The sequence below is a fragment of the Corvus moneduloides genome, chromosome 3 (genome assembly GCF_009650955.1).
Source record: "Corvus moneduloides isolate bCorMon1 chromosome 3, bCorMon1.pri, whole genome shotgun sequence".
NCBI classification, from domain to species: domain Eukaryota; kingdom Metazoa; phylum Chordata; class Aves; order Passeriformes; family Corvidae; genus Corvus; species Corvus moneduloides.
This window is the reverse complement of record NC_045478.1, coordinates 39,616,319-39,633,317: the sequence shown is the minus strand read 5'-3', so window position 1 is coordinate 39,633,317 and position 16,999 is coordinate 39,616,319. Positions and strand designations below refer to the sequence as shown.

Here is a 16,999-nt window from a genome sequence, read left to right as displayed (position 1 = left end):
ACTCTTCCAGGGGTATCGCCACACGGGCTATTTTTAGCGATGGCACATCGGGCGCATTGTGCAACTATCAGTACCCCTGCTGTGCTCTTCATTTTTTTCCCTTGTATGGTGATGAGGTTTATAAGGTGTTTGACTTTCTCTTGAAGACGTAGAAGGATCTCTTTTGATTTTTTTTAACTACTTGTAGAGCTGCTCTGGGGAATCTGTGAAGTTGTATTTCCTGTACACAGTTTGAAGGGAACAGTCCTACATGTGGCCACTAAATTAGGATTAGTGTAAGTGACACAAACAATGTGGTTGAGATTTTCAGCTGAAGACCTCTAGCAACCTTTTGGGTTGCAGAGCAGAACTGCTACCTTGGGAAACCCCAAGCTTGTTTTTGTTGGGTTTTTTTTTAACTTTACCACAGAAAACAAGCTGTACTCGGGCCTCTTTACAGTTGTCATAGACTCTTTCTGTGGCTCTCAGCTTCTGGGGTCCTTTGAACAGCCACCTCATGCTGTACAGGAGGTCCTGTGAGGCGGGGACAGCAGCAGATGCTTTGGGATGTGGTGCAGTCTCACAGTGCGAGCAGAGCTGGACACAGCAGTGGACTGGGGGCTTCGGCCCATCACTGCTGGAGGAGCAAGGCTGGCTAGTCACAGGCTCCTTATTGCATTGCTCGAATAATGTGAAAACATTAGCAATGGAGATTTGCTGTAATGGTGTATTTTAAGTGCGTCTCTGCTCTGCCAGCTTCACTTTTAATGCACTCGGTTAAGGAATGCTTTGGAGGTTGCTGCTAATGGATGAATCTCCCAGAAAATTGAAATTTTGAAATAAGATTGACACTTTGGAGTGAGAAATATAAATCTAATGAGAGTATTTCAGCAGAGGTTTGTAATTAGGAATGAATGGAGGGAATTTGTACACGCAGTCTGCAGAGGGGCACAATGGAAGGTGAAATTGCACCCTCTGTGCTGAATGAGGGATGAAAGCCAATGTATCAGTGTCATGGCATGACAGTGTAGAGTATAAATGATACTGTCACTGAGTGCTGCAGAAGGTATCAAGGGAATTCCACTCCAGTAAATTACATTACTTAGACAGACCTGAAGGCATTGTGTCTGAATGATTGGAGGGAAAAAAGGTTGTCAGCACAAAGCAGAAGATATTATAGAACAACTGGCTGCAGGCTTGGAAACCAGTGTTTTTCTGATGTTTACCATGCAAAGCTTTTCTGATGCTATTTTAATTTATTTTTGGTTGAATTAGAAATGTATTGATGAAGCGAAAGTATTTTTGAGATGGTGTTTGGAGTGGATACCAACCTGCAGCAAAAGGTGTTAGCATGCACAGCTCCCATTTTTCCATTAGGAATTGGGACTCCTTCAGGCTTGAGGAAAATCTAATCATGTTCCAAGCTCAAACAGTGTTTTTTAATGCATTGCTTCATTTCACTGAGGACTTCCTTTTTGGCCTGGATTTTCCTTACAGGGTAATTCTAGCATAAATTTGTAGGGAGACAGGGGTTGTTACTGTTCTCACTAGCAGTGAGGGGCTGGACTGTGGTGAGCAGCAGCAGATCACGGGACACAAACTTTAAGGTCTCGTTTAGAGGCGTGGTGAGGTCCATGATGCGGGCAGGTAGGAGCATGATGTCATCCTGACAAGACAGCAAAAATCCAGAGATTTACCCTTTCAACATGTATGCACTAATGCATCGCAGTGTGTTCCTCACACTGTTCTGCTTTTTGCCCACCAAACCCCACTGCTAATGCCAGTCCCAGCCACAGTGATGGTGTTGAGTGAAATAGTTATTTCCCACCATTTTATTCTCTGTAACAACCTACTACATCCACCCGCACAGGGACAGTACCTTAGAGATGGGGTTTAACTGCTTCTCTGTCTCTGACCTCACACACAGACAACACCTACAAGCTCCTGTAATTTCCTAGTTTGCTCATGGGTGAGACAGCCCAGCTCCCACAGTCCTCCCAAACTGCTGCTTGATGATAAAACATCTGTTCCCCGAAGATGCTGCATTTCATCCTGTGGTACATAATAAGCTCTGCTTGTTTTGGGGCTTTTTGTAAAACGGTAGCAGTCTTTGTCCTTCTTAAAACATATTTTCCCACTTGTCTACTGATAAAAAACATCACTGAGAGTACATGCTATAAGTAATGATAAGGGAGCAGGCTTCATTCCTCCTCTCCAAAACTTGATTTTTGGCAAAGCCCACACAAGGCAGGAGGATGGACATGGAACACAGTTTTAGCAGTCCATGAAACAGGCTTCTTCATGTGGAAATGGTGGTTCAAGTTGTGGGAGCATTAACCAGGAAATATGGCCAAACTGGAGGGTGCTGACTCTAGGAAGGTAGCAGTTCAAATGCTCCCATGAAAAGGATTCAGCCCCTAGAGCCTGTAGCTGGAAACCAAAGCATCAAACCCACAGACCATGTGGAAAAGCAGTCAGACATCTGTGGAAAAGAAGATGCCCTGTGTGGGATGGGATTCAATAGTAGAGCAATTTAGCAGTGGGTCCTGATCATAGCCAAATGTGAGTGGGAGGAAGCAAAGTGCAATTTCCTTCTATACCTCCTGCATTAGAACTGGGTCGGAGTGGTCCAGGGTGTAGGACTGTGTCTGTCTGTCTGTCTGGATAAAAAGGGGAATTCAGACATTAGAGATATAAAATTTGTCCTCAGACTGTCACTGTCATGGGAAACTACTATGCCTGCTTAAGCACCTGTTCGTAGTAGTATTAAAAATCCGCTGTCACTCACTTCTCCTGTGGTATTTTGTGTCAAAAACTGGCATTTTGCCACATCTGGTTTTTTGCGTGTTGGGAAAGCAAATGCTTTTTTCTTATATTTAGTGTTACTCCTGTGATCATGATCAAGCTGTGTTTTCAAAATGTGGTTCTTTGTAGTCATCCATCCACAATCCACAGAAAGTCCATTAGTTCTCACAGCTCTAGCTACTCATATGAGGCTTTTTTCCTCTTCCCATGCTTGGTCCTGTGGCATGAAAGCCTATAACCAGCACCTGTGAAGTCACCAGGGCCACTTGGATGAGTGATAGGTGCAAAACTGGACTTTAAATGCTGCAAAGTGTTGTGATTGCAAGAGTGGGATAGAGCAGGAGAAGGAATGACCAAACTATGCCTTAGAGAAGACTGGGAGACTGAACAGTATTGCTTTAACCGAGAGAAATATTGAGCCTGCTCAGTCAGGTCGGTACCCCCTGGCAAATGTATTTTGTTGTATAAATGTTTCCCTGAGGTCCCAGAAGACTATCCCTATCTCTTCCTATCTTGTACAGTGGATTTCTGAATAATCAATCTTGGTGCAGGAAGGCTGTGGTTTAGTAAGTGTAGCTTGCTAACAAGTCAGTGGTTTAATCTTAATTCTCACTCCTCGTGCTTTTGATAACACAGGGCTATAAAGTTTGACATCGTAGAAACTTCTCTATAAATTCTGATTTGCTTGCCAAAAAATCAGCCTATTACTTTCAATTCCCCTGTTATCATTAGTGTTATTAAACTGACGATTGATGTGTAAAAACTGCCATTTGCATGAAGTTCACAAAACTGCAATAAAAGACACTTTTGTTCTGACTTGGTAAGGAGAGAGGAAAAAAACCAGCTAAATAACACTAGTTCTAACAGCAGAGATGTTCATATAAAGACATGTTCTGAACAATAAGATCGTTTATCCATGTATGACATAAATACATCGGAATTTAAATAATGAGAGATCTTGTGAAATGCAGCAAAACGCACACCACTGGCATTGTGAAGTTTCCCTTCTCTAAAGCCCTGTTCTCAGGGAAAAGCAGCTTTACTTTTGCTTTGAAAATCCATTATCATAAGCCTTTTTTAAAAAAAAACGTTTGTCGTAGTGCAGTATTAAAGCAATTTTATACCCTAAGAGCAGCTCTTTCGTAAGGTAAAATGCAGTCCCATGTGTGTATGTAATTGCGGTTTATAATACTTCTCACAGCCCTAATTTTCCCAAAATTAAGAAAACCACTAACCTTTTTAGGCTTTCCTTTTCCTAATTGTTTTTTGTTCTCCCTGTCTTTCTTCCACAAAATATTCTTTTTTTAAAATCCCTGCTCAGGAGAAAAAAAAAAAAGGCACAGAACGCTCTCTGGATTCATTGCAAAACACTGCTTGAAGGAAGCATTTTAAGAGTTTAGGTTAAAAAGTTTCTGCTTCTTTCAAACTACATGGGTGACACTGCTATTTTGGGAGACCATACCATCTGCTTGTTAACCAAAAAGCAGGGAAGATATTCCTAGTTCTAGTATAGATTTTTGGGTTGATTCCACATAAAATTCCCAACTGATCTCCGCTTGTGTTTGCCCCCTCTATAAGCTAAGGAGAACAAGACCACTCATCTCTTGCACCTTCACAGCTCCCAAGATAAAGATGCTCAGCTTGTGGTCCTGAGTAAGGCATGGTTGTTCACAACAGACACAGTCCATCATGACGTATGGGGGCCCTAATCCTTCCCTGCAGGTGTTTATGTCACAAAAGTTATGACAAGGAGTAAAAGAGCAATATCATGCCCAGCCCCTGATGTGCCACAGGTGACTACTACCTGTGGATGAAGAAGAAGGTATTTGGGGGAGGCTTGGATGGGTTGTGTTGGAGGAGCTGACTTCTTGTTGGTGTTTGAGTAAGAAAGGGGGAGGACACATTTCCTGGGGTTTTGCCTGCTTTGGGAGGGGTAAAAAGGCAGAAGAACAAGGTTTCCTGGCCCACAGATCAGCCATCTACCAGGTAGTGCAGGTGGAAAAAGTGCAGGAGCTAGAGAGGACAGTAAGACTGTCCTTCCCTTGGTGGAGAGGAGTGGCAGGGCCTCTAGTCCAGATGGATTGAAGGAAAAGGTTGACATGAGTAGGAGCAAGGTGGAGTCTGTGTACTTTGTCTGGTGAGTCTGTGGAAATGGCACAGGGGAACATGAAAATGTGAGAAGATGTGGTCCTCCATAGGTGATGAAGACATTTGTCTGAGACAGGAGAGATTTAAGTCTATATTATATTGCTGGAGTATCTGCAAATACATATGTATCATCGTTATAATATCTTCCTGACTGGCAAAATGTTTCATCCAATCTCTGTTGACAGAAAAGATTGCCTACTGATAATTGCTTTGCTTAAGTGTCTGATAATATGCCAGAAATGAGAGCATTCTCTGTTAGGTCATCTTTAATTATGCATGTACCACCTGTCAGCTTTAAATCTGGAGAAGATTAGTTTTCTCATTGGATTTGGAGTAGGGAAGAGAGCCTTCAACAAGAGGACTAGGCTGTTGCAAACAGTGTCTATGGGGGAGTTTCACAAGCAGTCTCCTCATCATCCCTAGTCATGGATACCGCTGTTGGCACATGCGGAAATATTTGAAATATTGCCTAAGCTCAGTGCCGTAGTGATGGGTTTCGCAGAAAGAGGATTTCAGACCATCTGTTGCGTTTTCTAGTTCTCATCTTTCCCCATTTCAGAGGGAGAGGGAGCGCTGAGGTGGGAGAGGACACATGGCAAGTTGTGGCTCCCTTGGCAGTGCTGGGAGGAAATCCCCCCCAAAAGCCATGTGAGGAGGTTATTCACTTACCACTGGTGAAAGCACACAATAAAACCAGTCAGGCCAGTACAAATATGCCAAGTTAATAGGAAATTAAGGGCTCAAAAGACTGAAAAATTATGAGGATGGTGCTTTGCAGAAAACCTCAACAGGGAGAGATGGTAAAGATCTCGGCGGATATTAAATTAACGGGGTTGCGTTACCAAGCCTACTTATAGTATTAAAAATTATATTGGAGAGGAAATTTATCTTTGTACAAAATGAGGAGGCAGTAGTTGTTTGGGAGTAGTTGAAGGGATTTTCAGTTCATGGGAGAATGCTAGCTGTGTATTTGGTACAGTAATAGATTTTAGGAATCCCCTTGGTTTTCTGGTCTCATTTACTCCAAGGCCAGTGTGGTTGGTTGTTCTCTGAGATGCATCATTTGCACCAGAAAACAGAAAAGGTCTTTGTTAAGCTTCTCACCTGCCTTTGGCGGAAGAGAACATCACTTGCACTGTCAAATGTTGCTGCTGTTGCTCCTTGCCTATGTATCTGAGTGGCTTGTGCTTCCCCCTCTCTGGGATTTTGGTTTTCCAGCTTCTGTCATCACTGCCTCAGCCTCCTGGAAAGAACTCCTCAGTTACACTGGTTAGCTGACACTGATCGTTTTTCTTGGTAATACCTTCATCCTGAGCTATTTCTGAAAATCTGGGATTTGGAACAGTAGGTCAATTTGTAAAACAACAAGCAAAGAGGGACAGATGGCTGTGGATACGAGAGCATGTTTCTGTTCATCTCCATTTGGCTTTTGCTGATGCTTCGTTGTTGCGCGAGCGTTTGAGGCTGTCGCTTTGCATCCGTTAAATGGTTGCTGCTCCTTTGCTTGAAAGACTGGCCTGTGGCACTTTTCATGTCCCCCCTCTGCTCCAGTGGGGCTCCAGGGCAGGCTGTGTCTGCAGAAGCTTGCAGTGCCTTTGCACCCATGGACATGGAAATGGTTTGCAAGATGAGTGGATTTTTTGCTCGAAATCTGGCTGTGTTCTTCCTGACCTTTTCTCTCAGCAGCTGCACTGGGCGAGGCTTTCCTGATGATTCCTTTGCTCAGGGTAAGGTTGCTGGACTCACCTCTCTTTGTTATTCCTGTGTAAATGATGACAACTTCTCTGTCCTCTGTTGTGCTGGAGGATTTTGCTCAGGTCTTAGACAGATTCTGATTGATTCAGACTTGCTTCTCTCTGAGCAGTGGTGTCAGCAGCATCACCTCAATGTAGCTGAATTTTACAGACCTGAAATGGAAAAGTGTGGGGGTGTGCCACAACCCTTTTTTCCTAGCTCATGATTCATTCAGCCCTTCTTTCCGCCCTCCTATTTCATGCTACAGGGGTCTCCAGTCTTGCAGTGGTCACTGAAGACATCTCTTTTGTACAGGCTCCTTCATAGAATACAAGGGTGTATGCATCCCATTATCCTGGTGCTACTGCTGAGCTGTGCAGCACCACTGGGCACTGCGGGAGGCATCCTGTTCACTGGTTTGAGGAACAACCATACTTAACAGAATGTAGTACTTTGCTTTTGTCTCTGAAAAAAGGGACAACTAGATGAGATTTAAGAATATCTGTAAGAATTGAAATACTTACTTCAAACCATCTGAGCTCTTCTGGCTTGAGAGATGTGGCTTGCATAGTCCTCAGACCATGGCTGGTCCTGGGGGCTCTTTCTTGTCCTGTGTTTTACAAATGATTGCTTAAATTACCTAGAGCAGTTTTTCTGGAAAATCTTCCTGTTCTCGAACCCAGGATGTCCTATCTAATGACTACCTTCCTCTTTTCTCTCCTGGACTCTTCACTGGAGCTTGTCCACTGCCTTAGTCACAGGAGGGGCTTCAGCTATCCTCTCCATTTCTCACAGGGACACGCATTTAACAGTTCTCTTGTAACCTTTGGTGTGTTGATGGTTTTAGTCTTCGCATGTTTTCTCTCCCTTTTCACTCCTTTAGAAACACTACAATAAAACTCTTCACATGTCAGATTTAGTATCTGTTATAGCAGAGACTTCCTACAGGATTCATACTTTTCCTTCCATAGCAGTGCAACAGTGCTTGATAGTGAAGCTGGTGAAATTCAGAGTGATGTGTTTACATTGAGCTATCTGACTGTATACACTACTAATTTTAAGAGGAAGGGGAACCCTTCTTGGGATGATTAGTTTTGCCATGTTTATAGACACAATCTCTTGCTGAAGCATGTTTTTCCTGACTCCGAGGTGGCTGCTGACAGCTGGTATTACAAGAGTTCATTGGGAGTCTCATGGTCCATGTGTCCTTATGTATACACAGCACAGACAAGATGAAGCCAGGGAGAGATAACGAAGGCGGTGATGCTAAACCCTCTAGCAGTGCCCAGTAGTGAAGCATTTGAACAGCCAATGTGAGCCAAATTCCAGCTCCTGTCTAGGCTGTAATGATTAGGAAAATCACCTTGTCTTTTAACAGATTTTGCCAATCTGGTTGAGCAGCCAAGTCAGGGGAATCATTTCTTCTTACTGCCGCAGCAGTGGCAGCACAAGCTCCTAAATCAGGGGGTTTGCCTGTGCCCCTGTGGCCCACCAGCACATGAGGGTGCTGCCCCATCTCTCTACATGCCCTTCTGAGGCATAGGGGCAGAGCAGCGTGTGGGTCGTGTAAGTGCAACCGTCCGGTTTTGCGGCCTTTCCACCGCAAGTCAGTTGGCAACACAGTGCTGAAGATTGACGGTAAATACACACAACCTTCTCAAAAAGTTCAAGTGGGCAATCAGAGCACAGCAAGTGGCTTCTTCTACACTTGGGTTGCAGAGTGATTCTGGAGGGATTTCAAGGAAACCTCTTGGTAGCAGGAAGCTGCTGCTCTAGGCATTCGATGAAGGAGCTGCGCCTTCTGAGCCTGGTGCCTCCTTCCCTGAGCGGCTTAATAAATACGCGAGTGTGGCCATTACCAGCCAAGCTCCATTTCTTTTGCCTGTTCTAATGTGCTGGTATTTTATGTCACATCGAGTGAGGAGGGGAAGCAGTGATATGAAGCCATTCCTCCCATTCCTTAAATAGGATTGATGACCACAGCTTAACAGCATTCCAAGAAAAAGACATTTGCTTGAAGATGGCCAGAGCTTCCCCTGAGATGGTGAATAAGGATGTTCATCCTGGTAATAACTTGCCTTTGCCATTTTCAAAGCAGGCGTTCTATTGCAAATCCTGCATTAGCTTGCCACAGTTAAATGTGCACACACATATCTAAAGGTACCTCTTTGATTTTCCTCTTCTGCCTCCCCCTGCCTCCCACACAGGCCCAAGGGAGCCCCATCGGCTCATCGGCAGCTCCATCTCGAGGTGGTTCCTCCAACAGCGCTGCTTGTTGCCCTTTGGTGCCCCTTCAGCCATGTGGGGGTCCTCTCTGCTGTGCAGGAGCATCAGCGAGCTTTCTGCACACTGTGAGCTGGAATTCCCTCTGGGCCATTGCAATGAATATTGCAAAAAACTGCACTGAGCAGGGGAGGGCATCATGCTTTTATGTGCCATGGCTTGCCAGTTTGAATCACATCTGTTGTGTTGCAGAGGGGAATATTGCTTTGGTTGCAGTGGGTTAGTGGAGTACTAGCAAGTCTCATTTGTAAGGGGTCCTGGGCTTAAGTCTCATCTCATCTGTCACCGAGAGAAGGAATCTACTCTGACAACTTCTGCAAATGCTGGTTTCACTTTTGTTTATTTGTTCCCCAGTCATGTCCTTTGTTTCTGAAATGGTGTTTATATACTGCAATTTTTTTTGGTGCAAATCAATTAGCTTTAATTTCTTTCTCAACTCTCTGATTTTTATCCCATTGCTTCACCACTGTCTCATTGTTAATTCACATGATTATGTGATGTGATATCCCTCCCTGGTTAGAAAAATGTTAGAATAGCTGTTGGCAGCTTCTGGAAGAGTAATTAACAAATAGGAATTACTCAAAGATGTGCACACTAGCCTAAGTAGGCATTTTCCAGCTGTTTGCAAGTTCAAAAACTCATGGGCACTTTTTGGGTGCTAACACAAGATTAATTACTTGCTACTACAAAAGAACATTTACAAAAATGTGTAGTGTGCAATCCAGACTACAGTGTTTTGTTCCTTAAATTGGAAGCAGACATCTTTGTCAAAAAGAGAGGGATTTTTACAGTGCTTGGTAGTCCTTTTCCTGAGGAGTCGAGCCTTTTCATTACAAGGGGATGTTACATTCACAATCAAAATAGTGACAGCCGCCGTAGAAAGTGCTGGGGGCGCAATGTAGCCGAATCCTGGTGCCGTGGGGCGTAGCTGTTCCTGCGTGGGCACGGCGCAGTGCCAGTAGCTTTGTGCTGAATGCCTGAGCCAGGAGCCCCAGCTCCCAAGCCATCCCGGGCTAGCCCAGGACATCCGCATTTCCTTTCTTTCTGATCTGTGGGAGGTGCTGTCCACAAGGCTTTCTTTAGGAAGCCATTTACACTGCTGTGCCTCTGTTTTGCAAGAAGAAGCCCTCATAAATCAAATACAGCCGCACAGCTCTGATAAAGGTCTCCTTTTTATCCACGGGCAGCTACTGCCAGCCAGCTTTTATTTCTCCTCATTCCTATTCTATTGCTCCTCCAGGATCAGCCTGAGGGCAGCTGGATTTTTGTTTGTTCCCTGCAGTAATAAGGTAGTTGATCCCTGATGGTGCGATGGAGAAAGGGGGCAGGCAGAGGGGAAGTGCATGGCTAGTGTATTTGGACTGCTTGACAGTTTTATTTTAAGCTCAGGGTCTTCTTGCCACATCCGTAGCCTCTTCTGCTCTCTGCCTTTTGCTTGACATCTCTTGTGCCTAATTCTCTAATCAGATGGATTATCATCTCTTGGCACCGTGTCCTCACCCACTCTCTAGCCTCTCACCAGTGATTACCTCTCCCCTCTCATCTCTTCTCCACTCTGACATTTCTCCCTGTTTGCTTCTCTGAGTGCCTGAGACTTTTCTCTCCCCTCACCTCCCAGCATCATCCTACCTCCCAGAGGGAGAACAGACAATTTCCATGAATCTTCTTTCTCGGCATTGCCTTCATTCCCACTGTTCTTTCAAGCTCCTTGGCTGTCGCTCCCCTCTCTGTTCTGGGCAGTGAAACATTTCTCTCTCTGCCGCCTGCGCCCTCTTTTCTTCTGCTCCCTCCCAACAGCCTTACATACTCACTGTAGTATGCAATGCTTTATCTTCAGCTTCTTCAATTTCTTTTTGCTCACTGAAAACACTGGACAATAGCCACTCTTTCTCACCATTCATTTCCCTATTCTCACTCCAGCCCCTCTGCCTCCCTGGAAGCAATGGAGCCAGGACTGGGCTCCTGCCCCCTTACTACAGACCTTTCTCCCTAGAAACGTCTCCAGCCATCCCTCCTCTGCCTTTCCGTCTGAGCAGCTCTTGATCCATGAGCCCTAGCCTCTTCAGGACTCTGTTTCTCCAAAGTAACCCAGGTCCTTTCTCTTCTTTTTTCTTGAACCCTTCCATACATCCATAATAACACAATTCTTAACATCCTTGTGGATGTTGCTCCTGGCTCTTCCCTATCCTTTCAACTTTTCACCATCGCTTCTGCATTGTCCCATTTCAGAGGGTTTTTTTCATGCCTCTATCCTCCTTTATTATTACTAAAAACATTTGCACAAACATCTTTTTCAGGATTTTAATTTCTTCTCTTTCTTGTACTCTTTTTGGAAAAAATTCTTGCCACGTGTAGCAGAGAAGAATGCATGTGTGCATATGTACTTCAGGTGAGAAATGCATGGTATAAAGGCTACAAATAATACTGAGACAACCTAATTTGTAGAGTAAAAGGAGCATTTCTTTCTTGATGTAAGGATGGGTAGCTTTGTTGATAGGACTCTTAACAGAGACATGTCATTTTTTAATGTTTGAAAAGCTCATGCCAGGTGACATGAAACACACAATGATAATAATACATATTTTTTAAGAGAGAGCAATTGAATGTTGTGCATATGTTTGCACAGGTATACAGATACATGTCTATGTGTGTGCATATATATATGCACATATATATGTGTGGGTATATGCATTACACACATTTATAACTATAGGCACATGCACATATGTGTCTGCTTTAAAGACACTATATTGGAGAACAGTATGCTGTGATGGAATAGCATCGTGTCATTCATAATCCAGTGGTGGCTGTCCTGTATTTCATCAAGCAACAGGTATTTATTTAAAGCATTTTGACATTCCCTTGGACATATAACCAAACTGTGTCTTACTAGCACTTTAAATTCTTGAGGTAATGGTATGAATCTGTGGATGGACTTACCTGATCTTGACCTCTGATAAATACAAATTAACTGAGCCTATTTCTACAAGACTTGAACTGTCCTAATGGCAAAATCTTCATTTAGTCTGATAGCTGAAAATTGTCTCTTCCTTTTCTGAAGCTATGTCTCTATGTGGTCAAGTTTGTCTAAAAAGATTGGATTGGGTCCTGCATAACAATGATTGCATTCTTATGACAGTCCAAGAAACAAAGTTCATTGGTTTAGTTAGAAAGACTTGTGGAGTGATTTTTTAACTAGTTTATTTTTTTTATTGCAGTCTACAATATAGGTTAGGTACATTTAGGTTAGGCAGAAGTTGAGGGGGAAGAAGTAAGAAAAAAGCATGCTTGTTTTTACATTGCGGACTGTTCTCTTTTCCACGAGACAAACTCCCTGGCAAGCACTAGAGCTTGCCATCTAGTCTGGTCCCCTTTATAGCACAAAAATTGCTGTAGGGGTTTGCAAGCACGGAGAAGTATTGATTGTTTCCTAGCATGCTGTTTGTATTACATATTTCAGTTAATAATTAGTAATGCTTTTAGATTAGTTTCATTTGAAATACTAATCAATGAGCTTTATAGATCTCCCGCTTTATACATAAACTGGACATATGCCAATTTCCAGTGGAGTGTAAGAGTTTTATTTTATCCCAGATTGTTTATACTATATAATTATTAATCTGTAGTTTAATCTCCTTGTCCTCACGCTTTTATGGCTTGATCCCACTTGTTGCAAGCGATCCCAAATCTAATTAAAGAGCGTGGATTAATGGCACTCAACACCTTCATAAGTAAGTGCTGGAATGTGAAAGCTACGTCCCGTTGCATGCAGACCTCCTGATGCTTCTTACTCTATGTGCGCAGCAGAAACAGGACTGGCTGTCTTGTGTCTTCTAATTTCCCTCTATGAAAACTTATCTTGAACCACAGCAGGTTTGCCAGACTTCAGGTGCACAGAGTCGTAGTTTTCTTGCTGTGATGTTTTCTCAGACTGTCGTTGGAAAACCACCGCCGAAATGTTTCAGCTAAGGGGGAAATAAAAAGGAAAATAAAGCTTGAAATTATGTGTTGATTTCCCAATGTTCAGCATTTTTTTGAGCTCCTCTAAAGCTCTGGTGCCCTCATGCTGTGGAGCAAAGACATGAGATCTCAGCTGGAGAGTGGGCTGGGGACATGCTGCAGCCGTTGCTGGAAATCCATCTGACCAACCAGAAAGTTTGCTGAGGAAAGCCCAGGGCAGCTAGCAGTTTCTGCTCAATTCTTCCTCGAAAGTCAGGTTTCTGACAAAACAGGGGGACCTGCAGAGCTGTGCTCTGCTTGCTCCATCTGCATTTGGTGCGGTGCTGCAGACTGTTCAGGTGAGATTTTGCAGACCAGTGATTGTCAGCCAGTTCTGCTTGGGAAGCAGGAATCTCCTGGCTACTACCCTCATCCTCACCCTCGTGGGCTCAGGGGTCAGGTTATACAATGGCACCTTCAGTTTGTTTAAAGCAAGGAAATTATGCACAAAAGCTGTTAAAAGAATATAAGGTTGTCAAGTCAAGTGAGAAATGTTATAACATCGCCTGCTCAGCCTTCAATTGAATCCTGCGTGCATGCAAATTTGACAGTCTTTAATTGCATGTCTCCAAGATCTGTGGAGAATATAGCTTCTCAATTCACATCAGAAAAATCATACAGACTTTTCTTCTCAGGAAAAAAAAGCATTCTCTCTTAAAGATTGTCCAGACTGTAGGTATGGGCGTACATCTCATCAGCCAGGCAAAGCTTCCTCAGGTCACAGCTGCCCAAAATACAGCCCTGACCAAATGTGCCATGGTCCTGAAGGTAGCGTGGCAGTGATGATTCCCACTGTGCAGACAAGGACCTCATTAATTTCTTTTGTGTTGTCCTCAGATATGATACAGCCAAGGTGTCCTGGAGTGTCTGTCCCCTTGTGAATGGAGAAGAAAGGGAGAAAGTAGCAGCAGGTGGCACCCACCATGCTGCTGAGGGTGGACAAGGCTTGGGATTTTGTGGATCTCCAAGCTAAGATCTGCAGAGACTGTGGGAATGTCTGGTTTCAGTGGCCTCTTTCTCTACCAACAGTACATTCCTCTTGAAGACAAATGAGCAGACGAGGGCTGTAAATAACCATAGAGGGAGAGAGTGACATCAGTGAATACCCAACCACATCAACCAGCCTTGCGTAAGTCTGGTGTAACTCTAAACCGGTATATGTAAGTCTAAACCATTAGGATTGCACAAGAATCACACTGTTTGGCGTTTTATTAGCCAGGTTTCTAGCATTATAGCAGAGGCATTGGAGAGAGTGGTACATGAGCTGTGGGATTTTCAGTGGGAGTGGTTCTCTTAAAAATGGACTGGAAAATACAACTTTGCGACTTGATGCATGAGAAAATGAAGCAAGAAGGGAAGCAATTTGTCAAACAGTATTATCTGTGGACAGTCTTAAATAACATGAATCACGGGGTCTCAAATCCCATACAGTGACCTTGTGCAATCAGGGTACATCATATACTAGGAGATTATGAATTTATGCATACGCTGTACTCAGAATTGAAAAAGATGTTTTCCAAAGTTAGAATCTGTTGTGTTGGCATAACATTGCATTTAAAGTAAAAAGCGTTGAACGCACTGGGAATTGTTGAAGAATATTCTGCCAGCTCTCAAAATTATGATTTTACACTGCCATCAATAACAAAAAGTAACTCTAATGAGAAGCCATTCTGGTTAAACGAAGAAATACAAGTCATGATAAAACATTTACTAATTTAATATCCAAAAAGGGAAAATAGAAAAGGCAGAAGTGTTCCCCAGGTGTTTTTTGTATTTGAAACTGTGGAAGAAGATATGTCCATCCTGTGCAGTAAGATGGAAAGAAGAGAAAGTTTGCTGCTTATAGCAGAGGAGAATCTGAGAGGCAAGAGTGGTTGAAATTAAACATTCTCACATCCTACTAATTTTACATCCAGGAATTTTAAAGGAAGTAGCCAAAAAACTCTGTTAAGTGGCTGGTAATTTATAATAAATCTTGGGAAATGGGAAATTCCAGAAAATTGGAGGGCTGCCAACTGTATTTCCAATATTTCAAAAAGATAAAAGGGATGTCCCGGGGAGCTGATGGCTGGTTTTGCTTGACGTCAGTCCAGGGTAAAATAGTGGAACAGCTATTTCAGAATCTGTCAAAAGAGAACTTGGAGGCTAAAGGTACAGATAATTCCAGTAACAGTCGAAGAGAGAGCTTGTCAAAAAAAAAAACCCGCTGGATTTCATTGCTCTGTCAGGATTGCAAGTCTGTGTGATAAAGGCAGTGGTTGATTTGCCTTTAGGAGGCCAGAGTAGGTGGTCCTTTCTGCCTTTCGGGTTTGTGAACCATATAAGGAATGCCCTGAGATTAAAACTCCCATGACAGAGTTTCAAACAAAAATAATCAAACCACTCTGTTTCCCTGGGATAAAGCATGGCTTAGTTTTGAGTTTGGGGCGTTAATCTCCTATTTGATTTGATTTGATGGCTTTTGCAGCTTTAAGTGTGTTTGAGTACGTTGTAGTTCTGTGGGGGTAAAGAAAAAAACAAGCTTCGAAAAGCTTCATGAAAAGCTCAACAAATAATACAAGTGTTCTCAAAGAAAGATAAAATCCAAGTTCTTCTTATAGCAGTCTCTGTAGCTTTAATCCCTTGTTCTTTACCATGGCAAAGAAGATTTCATAAGCTCCTCTGGATCTTACAGGAGAAGGAAAGCTTGTGTTTGCCTTCTGCTGTCTTTGCAGACCTGTAAGACACTACAGATGCAAATGCTACATTGGTTTTACTTGTCCTCAGAACCACTACCCAAATACATCAAATCTTTTCTTTTTCTCTGGGCTCCTTCAGACTGCAATTGTACTGAGTCCAACTGCCCATTTCTGTCTCACATCCTCTCCTTACCTTGGCTGTAGTCTGGTAGGTGTTGGCAGCAGAATTGATTGCTTTCCGTGCACCTTTCTCCATGGGACGATTTATTGTCTACAACAGGAAAGGCAGTCAAGTTCCAGAATAAGGGCCAGTCCATGGATAAAGGGACTTTAAATAGGCATCTAGGCATATGTCAGACTCTGAGAGTAGTGGAAAGGCTTGCAATTCCTGCTTAAACCTTCTGATAACAAAAGGGAAATTCTCAGATCTTTGCAGGATCAAAACCACAGTCAGAATCCCTTCATGTAATCCAGGTATCCCCTTGACACTTGCTCTGAGTTTCTAAATAGTCGTTCCAGTGATCTTCTGATCATTTGATCACTAGAAAAACACATGAAAATTGCTTTTTGCATGTATTAATAGTACTTCCAAGATTCAGATGTGTAAATCTGTGGGTCATAATGCAGTTGTCACTAGAATATATTTATTTATTCGTTTGTTTAGTTACTTAGTTATAGATCAGTCAAAATCTATGATCTAGCTGTAAAGAAACATTTTTCCTTCAGTTTTCAAAGGAGAACATTATTGTTGGTATCCCTTTGGTTGTGGAAAATGCTGCACAGACAGATAGTGTCCCACTCTCCAAGGAGAAGGCAACACCTGTATTCTTTCCCGAGAGCAGAAGGTGCGAAGTTACACCCTACACAAGTCTGTCCCAAATTTAACCCAGTGACCTACTGCATGCGTCCCTGCTCTTCACACATTAATCACAACAGACATGTTCCAAAGGACATGCCAGTTTGTGTCCCAAGGAAAGATGAAGGATGTTTTGACCACCTGCTAACTTGCAGGAAAGATGAAAAGCTTGCATTTTAGGGGGTAAAACAAAGAGAGCAGATTTTTCCCATAACAGCTATGCAGTATGACAGGAGAAAATGGAATTGGGTTGCTTTCGCAGCCTCTGCAATTTGTGTAGTCAAAGATGTTTGCATGGTTTTGGCCATAGCCTCTCAAGCAGATAGAACTGCTTCCACCAGTTCTGCAGATAGGCTGGAAAAGCAGTAATCAGTACAGCTTAGTGAAAAAAAATACAATTTTGAGAGAGAACTTTCCTGTCTGCTTTTTTTGTGGGGTTGTTTCTTTGTTGGTTTTTGGGGGGGTTTTTTGTGTGTTTGGTGTTTCTTTCTTTTTTTAAAAAAGTGAAAGCAATGCT

The 16,999-nt window shown here is 43.0% G+C and overlaps 1 protein-coding gene across 6 annotated transcripts in view; it reads left to right on the top strand.

The window, feature by feature from the left end:
• The window catches only part of BACH2 (BTB domain and CNC homolog 2), a 187,962-nt gene that overhangs the window by 111,988 nt on the left and 58,975 nt on the right, over nt 1-16,999 (top strand). Inside the window, exon 5 of one of the 6 annotated variants that reach the window (XM_032105076.1) lies at nt 13,978-14,077. The exons of the other annotated variants lie outside the window; for them this stretch is intronic. The gene's annotated coding sequence lies outside the window, so the exon portion shown is untranslated. The remainder of the gene's footprint in view (nt 1-13,977; nt 14,078-16,999) is intronic. 6 annotated transcript variants of the gene reach the window in all.